Source organism: Triticum urartu, chromosome 3 (genome assembly GCF_003073215.2).
Source record: "Triticum urartu cultivar G1812 chromosome 3, Tu2.1, whole genome shotgun sequence".
Taxonomy (NCBI): Eukaryota; Viridiplantae; Streptophyta; class Magnoliopsida; order Poales; family Poaceae; genus Triticum; species Triticum urartu.
In genome coordinates, this window is record NC_053024.1 from 71,993,777 (window position 1) to 72,004,932 (window position 11,156).

Sequence of the window (11,156 nt, forward strand, 5' to 3'; positions counted from 1 at the left end):
AGGCCGTCCTCCTCGACCTCCGGCGTGGCGATGAGCACGGGGCCGATGCCGCAGGCCGTCGCCAGGGTCGGCTCCTCCTCTACTCCGCCACCTCTCTCCTTCCCACCGGGGTTTTCACCCCGGCCTCGGTTCGCTACGACTTCACGTGCTCCGGTGAGTCAAACCCCCTCAATGCTTGCTCGTAGATGTAGATTAGGGGTTTAATTCTTAGGCATGTGCTAGTAGTTAGTGGATTCGATATGATTAGATGGGATTGGAGTAGATCCGATTGGACGATGTGATCCCAATCGAATCCAATCGGACCAATATGTTCTTGTTTCGTATAGTGTGTGTCCTAGGATAATTTTCTTCTGCTACTGCTAGTGTGTCCTAGGATCTGTGTTCATGCTAGAATCCCAATGGTAGTGTGCTTTGCTAGGATCTGTGTTCATTGTAGGGATCTTGTTAGGATGTGTGTTCATGCAATGGCATGTTCATGTTCAAGCTAGGATCATGTTCATGTTGTTGTTCATGTTGCTAACATACATGTTCAAGCTAGGGTTTGTGTTGATTGTTATACGTGTATGTAGTAGGACCATTTTAGGATGCTGCCAAATGTGCATGGCTGCACATGGGTGCTATTGGCACTTGTTGTTGCTATTTTTAGATATTTCCATGATTAGGATAGTGCACTGATGAGTGGCAGTTGTAGAAAAGCAGATGCCACTGATCATTGGCACTTGCTAATGGGCAAGTCCACTGATCAGTGGCATTTGCCTAGCAACAAGCGGGATTGATAAGTGGCATTTGCTTAAAGAGTTTGTGCACTGATCAGTGGCATTTGCTCTTGGACAAATTGTAAGTGCATCTAGTGCCACCCCTAGTTGGTTTTGGAGTATTGACGACAAACCTAGTTGAGGGACTAATGTGTTTGTGAGAATTGCAGGATAACACAGGTAGAAGTCCCTCATTGATTCGGTTTTCCTACCAGAGATGACCCCTAAAAATGTATGAAGACATTGAAGTCAAAGGTGGTATATGAAGATATTCACATTGAAGACTATGACAAGAGAAGACATCACATGAAGCCTATGGAGCTCGAAGACTTAGATCTTTCGTAGTTCTCTTTCTTCTTTATTGAGTCATAGGAACCACCGTATTGTTAAGTGGGGTCCAAGAGAACCAGTCAGAATGACTGAAGTGATGCCTAACCAAAACCTATGTCTTCGAGTGAAGACTATGAGAGCGAATCTTGTCTAGAGTCGGACAAGTCAGCTTTGCTTGTAGCCCAAGTAAAGTTGCCGTGTGAGTTTGAAATCTGACCGTTGGAACACATGTCAGTTCCTTAGTGACCCAGGGTCATTTCGGACAAATCAGGTCGGGTTGCCTAGTGGCTATAAATAGCCCACCCCCTACAACCATAAACGGTTGGCTGCTCAGAGTTAGTGTACGGCTTTTGTCGTTTGAGAGCAACCCACCTCGAAGATTTGAGAGAGAATTCCTAGCGAGGATAAAGCCCTAACCACCCAGAGCCAAAGAGAATTAGGCATCACTTAAGTCTTCTTGTCTGTGTGATCTGAAGACTTATTACACTTGAGGACCGTGAATCCTCCAGCCGGTTAGGCGTCGCGTTCTGAGCATCCAAGAGACATTGTGAATTGCCGGTGAACGAAGTCTGTGAAGGTTTGGGAGTCTACCTTGAAGACTTACCAGAGTGATTGGGCAAGGTCTGTGTGACCTTAGCTCAAGGGGAATACGGTGAGGTCTGTGTGACCTGAGCTGCGTGTTCAGGACTGGGTGTCCGGGACTGTGTGTCGTCAGGTTTAAATACCTAGCCGCCCTAACCAGACGTACAGTTGTCACAGCAACTAGAACTGGTCCAACACATCATTGTCTTCAACGAGTCACTGGTTTCATCCTTCCTTTCTCTTTACGTACTGTTACTCCTTGTGAAGTCATTGTATGATTGCACTATCTTTTATCTTCACTGAGTGACTGCGTGTTCTGTTTGGCTTCATAATATCTTCCTACCTGATCCTTACTACATTACTGCTATTAGTCATTGTGCTGTCACTCTATTGAATACTTGACTATGGCTTGCCTAGTGTATTCTACCTTCCGCTGCAGAGGGTAATAGGTTTATTTCTATCGTTTGTCTTCATAACCTCCATGTTTTGAAGACTTTCATAAAAATTGCCTATTCACCCCCCCTCTAGTCGATATAACGCATTTTCAATTGGTATCAGAGCAAGGTACTCCCTTGTTCTGTGTGATTCGGTTTAACCACCTGGAGTTTTAGCTATGTCGACTGCAGGGATAATTAAAGTCTTTGTTGCGTGCCCCGTCTTCGATGGAACTGAATATCCCTACTGGAAGAATAAGATGCGCATGCATCTTGAAGCCATTGACGTCGACCTATGGTATGTCGTCAAGAACGGCGTTCCCAAGGCTGGAGAAGGTGTCACTACTGCTGACGTCAAGAAGTTCGTTCAACTGGACTCTACTGCCAAGAATATCATCTGTGGTCATCTGACCAAAGGACAGTATGGTCGCGTGAGTGCTTTGGAAACATCTAAGCTAGTCTGGGACTGGCTCTCCAAGGTCAACGAAGGCGTCTCAACCCAGAGAGATCAGAGAATCAGTGTCCTCCGCAACCTCTTCAACCGCTTCAAGAGAAATGACAATGAGAATGTCCAGCTCACATTTGATCCACTGACATCACGAATGAGCTTCAAGCCCTTAGCGCTACTGAGATCACCAAGCATGAAGTCGTCAAGACACTACTGAGATCACTTGACAGTTCGTTTGACACCCTAGCCCTGATGATTCAAGAACGTCCTGATTTCAAGACACTCGATCCGTCCGACATACTTGAGAGGCTCAACACACATGAGTTTCAGCTTTCTGAGAAGAGAGATATCTACGGTCCAAACTATGGGCGAACTCGTGCCTTGAAGGCAAAAGCTGTCTCCTCATCTGAAGAAGAATCTGACAGCAGTTCTGATGATCCTGAAGACATTGAAGGGAACTTTCTATGCTTGTGAAGAAGTTCCAAAAATTCACCAAGAAGAAAGGCTTCAGAAAGTCTTCCCGATCAAGCTCAAGGAATGATGAAGTTTCTGCTCATGACTACAAGAAGAAAACATGTCACAAGTGCAAGAAACCTAGCCACTTCATCTCCGAGTGTCCGCAATGGGACAATGAGAACAAAAAAAGAAGAAGAGCAAGGAATATGACTCTGACGACAACAAGAAGAAGAAATACTCAAAGTCTTCTTCCAAGTCTTCTTCAAAGTCTTCATCACACAAGAAGAGCTCATTTGGCAAGGCACGTGCATTTGTTGGCAAGGAAATTGATTCAGAGGAGGAGTCCGCTTCTGAGGAGGCTGAGGTGGAGTCTGAGGAGGAGTCCGATTCTGGCGTCGCAAGTCTGGCTACAACATACGTTGCCAAGTCCATCTTCAACACTGAAGAGAATGACCTCATCACCGACACCGATGCAAACGACAAGGACTACTCCGCTCCTACCTACTGCTTCATGGCACGCGGTGCCAAGGTAAACACACGCACTACTCACTATCAAACATCTAGTGACGATGACTCTGATTGTGGTTCAAAACCCAGCAATAAAACACTTGCTAAAATTGCAACTGAACAACAGAAAGCCATGGAACATATTCAAAAACTGTTAGACAAAAGCGATGATCTGTTAGGCGCTGAAATGACTCGATCTGAGTCCTTAATTAAAGACATAAAAAATCTTCACGTTAAGTATGATGAACTTGAAAGTCGTCATGAAACGCTCTCAACGACTCATGAAAAGCTTTCCTATGATTATCTTCAAAGGAAGCAAGATCTTGAGAAATTGAGAGCGGCTCATGAAGATCTTCAAAAGGAAAACGAGTCACTTCGCGCCGAACAGATCAGCTCCACTCAGGAAGGATTTGAACCACCATGTCTTAAGTGCATTGAGCGTGATAATGCTACTACTGTTGCTGAATGTTCTACTGCTGCTACTGTTGCAATATCTTCAACTGTTGATGTGGGAACTAACCCCTCTGCTGAGGATTCCACTGCTATTGCTGATGAGAATGCTAGGTTGAAGTCATTGCTTGAAACAGGGATGTACAAAAGTCTTAAAGGGCATCAGACACTATGTGATGTCCTCAAAAAGAAGATCTTGAACCGAAACCCGAGGAAACAGGGTGTTGGGTTCGTAAGGAAAATGAATGCTGATGGCTCTTACTGGAAACCTGAGTAGTACCCCAAAACCACATGGGTTGCTGCAAAGGAATCTTCAGCAGATCTATCCAATCTATCTGGCTTCTCTTGTGCAAATCCCATTGTCATTGATGAATCCTTTGATGCAAACTATAAACTGTTTAAGAATCAGAATGATGAAGTGTTTGCCAGGTACATTGGTACTAACTGCAGGAATGGACCGCCTATGAAGAAGATCTGGGTTCCGAAAAAGTGTCTGGAGAATCTTCCTGTGAATGTCATCATGACACCACACGTGAAGAAGACAAACCTCAGACCACAGGCTTCATACGGTCCAAAGGCTTCATACAGACAGAGGACTCACCCGAGTCGCACTAACGCAAATGTTTTGCAGGGAAACCATACTCAGGCCTATGAATATGAGCGCGGTTCATCAAACCGCCATGTTCATAAGACCAAGAACTATTCTGCTTATTCTTATGAGTACTATTGTCCGCCTGCAAGACTTTTTGCTAGGGCTCCAAAGCCAAAGTTCTCAGACGCTGCACTTAGACTTATTGCTTCTAAGCCACCCTTGTGTAGGGGAACGTAGCATAAATTCAAAATATTCCTACGTGTCACCAAGATCTATCTATGGAGTCATCTAGCAACGAGGGAGGAGTGGATCTACATACCCTTGTAGATCGCGCGCGGAAGCGTTCAAGAGAATGGGGTTGATGGAGTCGTACTCGTCGTGATCCAAATCACCGATGATCCTAGCGCCGAACGGACGGCACCTCCGCGTTCAACACACGTACGGAGCAGCGACATCTCCTCCTTCTTGATCCAGCAAGAGGGAAGGAGAGGTTGATGGAGATCCAGCAGCACGACGGCGTGGTGGTGGAAGTAGCGGGATTCCAACAGGGCTTCGCCAAGCGCTGCGGGAGGAGGGAGATGTGTCATGGAGGGAGAGGGAGGCGCCAGGGCTCAGGTCGGTGCTGCCCTCCCTTCCCCCCACTATATATAGGGCCAAGGGAGAGGGGGGGCAGCCTTGGCCCTTCCTCCAAGGAAGGGTGCGGCCAGGGAGGAGTCCCTCCTCCCCAAGGCACCTCGGAGGTGCCTTCCCCTTTTAGGACTCTTCCTTTTCCTCTTCTCTTGGCGCACGGGCCTCTTGGGGCTGGTGCCCTTGGCCCATATAGGCCAAGGCGCACCCCCTACAGCCCATGTGGCCCCCCGAGGCAGGTGGCCCCACCCGGTGGACCCCCGGGACCCTTCCGGTGGTCCCGGTACAATACCGGTGACCCCGAAACTTGTCCCGATGGCCGAAATAGCACTTCCTATATATAATTCTTTACCTCCGGACCATTCCGTAACTCCTCGTGACGTCCGGGATCTCATCCGGGACTCCGAACAACTTTCGGGTTACCGCATACTAATATCTCTATAACCCTAGCGTCACCGAACCTTAAGTGTGTAGACCCTACGGGTTCGGGAGACATGCAGACATGGCCGAGATGACTCTCCGTCAATAACCAACAACGGGATCTGGATACCCATGTTGGCTCCCACATGTTCCACGATGATCTCATCGGATGAACCACGATGTCAAGGACTTAATCAATCCCGTATACAATTCCCTTTGTCTAGCGGTACGATACTTGCCCGAGATTCGATCGTCGGTATCCCGATACCTTGTTCAATCTCGTTACCGGCAAGTCTCTTTACTCGTTCCATAACACATCATCCCGTGATAAACTCCTTGATCACATTGTGCACATTATGATGATGTCCTACCGAGTGGGCCCAGAGATACCTCTCCGTTTACACGGAGTGACAAATCCCAGTCTCGATTCGTGCCAACCCAACAGACACTTTTGGAGATACCTGTAGTGTACCTTTATAGCCACCCAGTTACGTTGTGACGTTTGGCACACCCAAAGCACTCCTACGGTATCCGGGAGTTGCACAATCTCATGGTCTAAGGAAATGATACTTGACATTAGAAAAGCTTTAGCATACGAACTACATGATCTTGTGCTAGGCTTAGGATTGGGTCTTTGTCCATCACATCATTCTCCTAATGATGTGATCCCGTTATCAATGACATCCAATGTCCATGGTCAGGAAACCGTAACCATCTATTGATCAACGAGCTAGTCAACTAGAGGCTTACTAGGGACATGGTGTTGTCTATGTATCCACACATGTATCTGAGTTTCCTATCAATACAATTCTAGCATGGATAATAAACGATTATCATGAACAAGGAAATATAATAATAACTAATTTATTATTGCCTCTAGGGCACATTTCCAACAGTCTCCCACTTGCACTAGAGTCAATAATCCAGTTCACATCAATATGTGATTAACACTCAAGGTCACATCCCCATGTGACTAACACCCAAAGAGTTTACTAGAGTCAATAATCTAGTTCACATTACCATGTGATTAACACTCGATGAGTTCTGGGTTTGATCATGTTATGCTTGTGAGAGATGTTATAGTCAACGGGTCTGAATCTTTCAGATCCGTGTGTGCTTTACAAATCTCTATGTCATCTCCTAGATGCAGCTACCACGTTCTATTTGGAACTATTCCAAATTACTGTTCTACTATACGAATCCAGTTTACTACTCAGAATAATCTGGATTAGTGTCAAAGTTTGCATCGGCGTAACCCTTTACGACGAACTCTTTTACCACCTCCATAATCGAGAAAATTCCTTAGTCCACTAGTTACTAAGGATAACTTTGACCGATGTCCTGTGATCCATTCTTGGATCACTCTCGTACCCCTTGACTGACTCATGGCAAGGCACACTTCAGGTGCGGCACACAACATAGCATACTGTAGAGAGCCTATGACAAAAGCATAGGGGACGACCTTCGTCCTTCCTCTTTCTTCTGCCGTGGTCGAGCTTTAAGTCTTAACTTCATACCTTACAACTCAGGCAAGAACTCCTTCTTTGACTGGTCCATCTTGAACACCTTCAAGATCATGTCAAGGTATGTGCTCATTTGAAAGTACCATTAAGAATTTTGATCTATCCTTATAGATCTTGATGCTCAATGTTCAAGTAGCTTAATCCAGGCTTTCCATTGAAAAATACTTTCCAAATAACCCTATATGCTTTCCAGAAATTCTACGTCATTTCTGATCAACAATATGTCAACAACATATATTCATCAGAAATTCTATAGTGCTCCCACTCACTTCTTTGGAAATACAAGTTTCTCATAAACTTTGTATACACCCAAAACTTTGATCATCTTATCAAAGCATACATTCCAAATCCGAGATGCTTACTCCAATCCTTAGAAGGATTGCTGGAGCTTTGCATACTTATTAGCATCTTTCAGGATTGACAAAACCTTCCGGTTTGTATCACATACAACCTTTCCTCAAAAAACGTCGAGGAAACAATGTTTTGACATCATATCTGCAAGATTTCATAAATAATGCAGTAATCGCTAATATAATTCCAACAGACTCTTAGCATCGCTACGAGTGAGAAAGTCTCATCGTAGTCAACTCCTTGAACTTGTCGGAAAACATCTTAACGACAAGTCGAGCTTTCTTAATGGTGACATTTACCATCATTGTCCGTCTTCCTTTTAAAATCCATCTGCACTCAACAGCCTTACGACCATCGAGTTGTTCTGCCAAAGTCTACACTTTGTTTTCATACATGGATCCTTTCTCGGATTTTATGGCCTCGAGCCATTTATCGGAATCCGGGCCCACCATCGCTTCTCCATAGCTCGTAGGTTCATTGTTGTCTAGCAACATGACTTCCAAGACAGGATTACGTACCACTCTGAAGTAGTACGCATCCTTGTCATCCTACGAGGTTTGGTAGTGACTTGATCTGAAGTTTCATGATCACTATCATAAGCTTCCACTTCAATTGGTGTAGGTGCCACAGGAACAACTTCCTGTGCCCTGCCACACACTAGTTGAAGAGACGGTTCAATAACCTTATCAAGTCTCCACCATCCTCCCACTCAATTCTTTCGAGAGAAACTTTTCCTCGAGAAAGGACCCGATTCCAGAAACAATCCCTTATTCCTTTCGGATCTGAGACAGGAGGTATACCCAATTGTTTTGGGTGTCCTATGAAGATGCATTTATCCGCTTTGGGTTCGAGCTTATCAGCCTGAAACTTTTTCACATAAGCGTCGCAACCCCAAACTTTTAAGAAATGACAGCTTAGGTTTCTCTAAACCATAGTTCATATGGTGTCATCTCATCAGAATTACATGGTGCCCTATTTAAAGTGAATGTGGTTGTCTCTAATGCCTAACCCATAAACTATCGTGGTAATTCGATAAGAGACATCATGGTATGCATCATATCCAATAGGGTGCAGTTATGATGTTCGGACACACCATCACACTACGGTGTTCCAGGCTGTATTAGTTGTGAAACAATTTCCACAATGTCTTAATTCTGTGCCAAACTCGTAATTCAGATATTCATCTCTATGATCATATCATAGATATTTTATCCTCTTGTCATGACGATCTTTCAACTTCACCCTGAAATTACTTGAACCTTTCAATAATTCAGACTCGTGATTCATCAAGTAAATATACTCAACATCTACTCAAATCATCTGTGAAGTAAGAACATAACGATATCCACTACATGCCTTAGCACTCATTGGATTGCACACATCAAAATGTATTACTTCCAACAAGTTGCTTTCTAGTTCCATTTTACTGAAAACGAGGCTTTCAGTCATCTTGCCCATGTGGTATGATTTGCATGTCTCAAGTGATTCAAAATCAAGTGAGTCCAAACGGGCCATTTGCATGGAGTTTCTTCATGCATATACGCCAATAGACATGGTTCGCATGTCTCAAACCTTTCAAAACAAGTGAGCCCAAAGATCCATCAACATGGAGCTTCTTCATGCGTTTTATACCGATATGACTTAAGTGGCAGTGCCACAAGTAGGTGGTACTATCATTACTATCTTATATCTTTTTGGCATGAACATGTGTATCACTATGATCGAGATTCAATGAACCATTCATTTTAGGTGCAAGACCATTGAAGGTTTTATTCAAATAAACAGAGTAACCGTTATTCTCCTTAAATGAATAACCGTATTGCGATAGACATAATCCAATCATGTCTATGCTCAACGCAAACACCAATCTCGATGGTAGAGGGAGCGTGCGATGCTTGATCATATCAACGTTGGAAACACTTCCAACACATATCGTCAGCTCACCTTTAGCTAGTCTCCGTTTATTCTGTAGCTTTTATTTCGAGTTACTAACACTTAGCAACCGAACCGGTATCTAATACCCTGGTGCTACTAGGAGTACTAGTAAAGTACACATCAACACAATGTATATCCAATATACTTCTATCGACCTTGCCAGCCTTCTCATCTACCAAGTATCCAGGGTAATTCTGCTCCAGTGGCTGTTCCCCTTATTACAGAAGCACTTAGTCTCGGGTTTGGGTTCAACCTTGGGTTTCTTCACTAGAGCAACAGCTGAATTGCCGTTTCATGAAGTATCCCTTCATGCCCTTGCCATTCTTGAAACTAGTGGTTTCACCAACCATCAACAATTGATGCTCCTTCTTGATTTCTACTTTTGTGGTGTCAAACATCGCGAATATCTCAAGGATCATCACATATGTCCCTGATATATTATAGTTCATCACGAAGCTCTAGCAGCTTGGTGGTAATGACTTCGGAGAAACATCACTTTCTCATCTGGAAGATCAACTCCCACTCGATTCAAATGATTGTTGTACTCAGACAATCTGAGCACAAGCTCAACAATTGAGCTTTTCTCCCTTAGTTTGCGGGCTAAGAAAATCGTCGGAGGTCTTATACCTCTTGACGTGGGCACGAGCCTGAAATCCGAATTTCAGCCCTCGAAACATCTCATATGTTTCGCGACGTTTCAAAACCGTCTTCGGTGCCTCAATTCTAAGCCGTTTAACTGAACTATCACGTAGTTATCAAAATGTGTATGTCAGATGTTCGCAACATCCATAGACAACGTTCGAGGTTCAGCACACTGAGCGGTGCATTAAGGACATAAGCCTTCTATGAAGCAATGAGGACAATCCTCAGTTTACGGACCTAGTCCGCATAATTGCTACTATCAACTTTCAACTAAATTTCTCTAGGAACATAACTAAACAGTAGAACTAAAGCGCGAGCTATGACATAATTTGCAAAATCCTTTTGACTATGTTCAGGATAATTAAGTTCATCTTATGAACTCCCACTCAGATAGACATCCCTCTAGTCATCTAAGTGATTACATGATCCGAGTCAACTAGGCCGTGTCCGATCATCACGTGAGACGGACTAGTCAACATCGGTGAACATCTTCATGTTGATCGTATCTACCATACGACTCATGCTCGACCTTTCGGTCTCTTGTGTTCCGAGGCCATGTCTGTACATGCTAGGCTCGTCAAGTCAACCTAAGTGTTTTGCGTGTGTAAATCTGTCTTACACCCGTTGTATGTGAACGTAAGAATCTATCACACCCGATCATCACGTGGTGCTTCGAAACGACGAACTTTCACAACGGTGCACAGTTAGGGGGAACACTTTCTTGAAATTTTAATGAGGGATCATCTTATTTACTACCGTCGTTCTAAGCAAATAAGATGTATAAACATGATAAACATCACATGCAATCAAATAGTGACATGATATGGCCAATATCATATTGCTCCTTTTGATCTCCATCTTCGGGGCTCCATGATCATCATCGTCACCGGCATGACACCATGATCTCCATCATCGTGTCTTCATGAAGTTGTCTCGCCAACTATTACTTCTACTTCTATGGCTACCGCTTAGCAATAAAGTAAAGTAATTACATGACATTTATGTTGACACGCAGGTCATAAATAAAGACAACTCCTATGGCTCCTGCCGGTTGTCATACTCATCGACATGCAAGTCGTGATTCCTATTACAAGAACATGATCA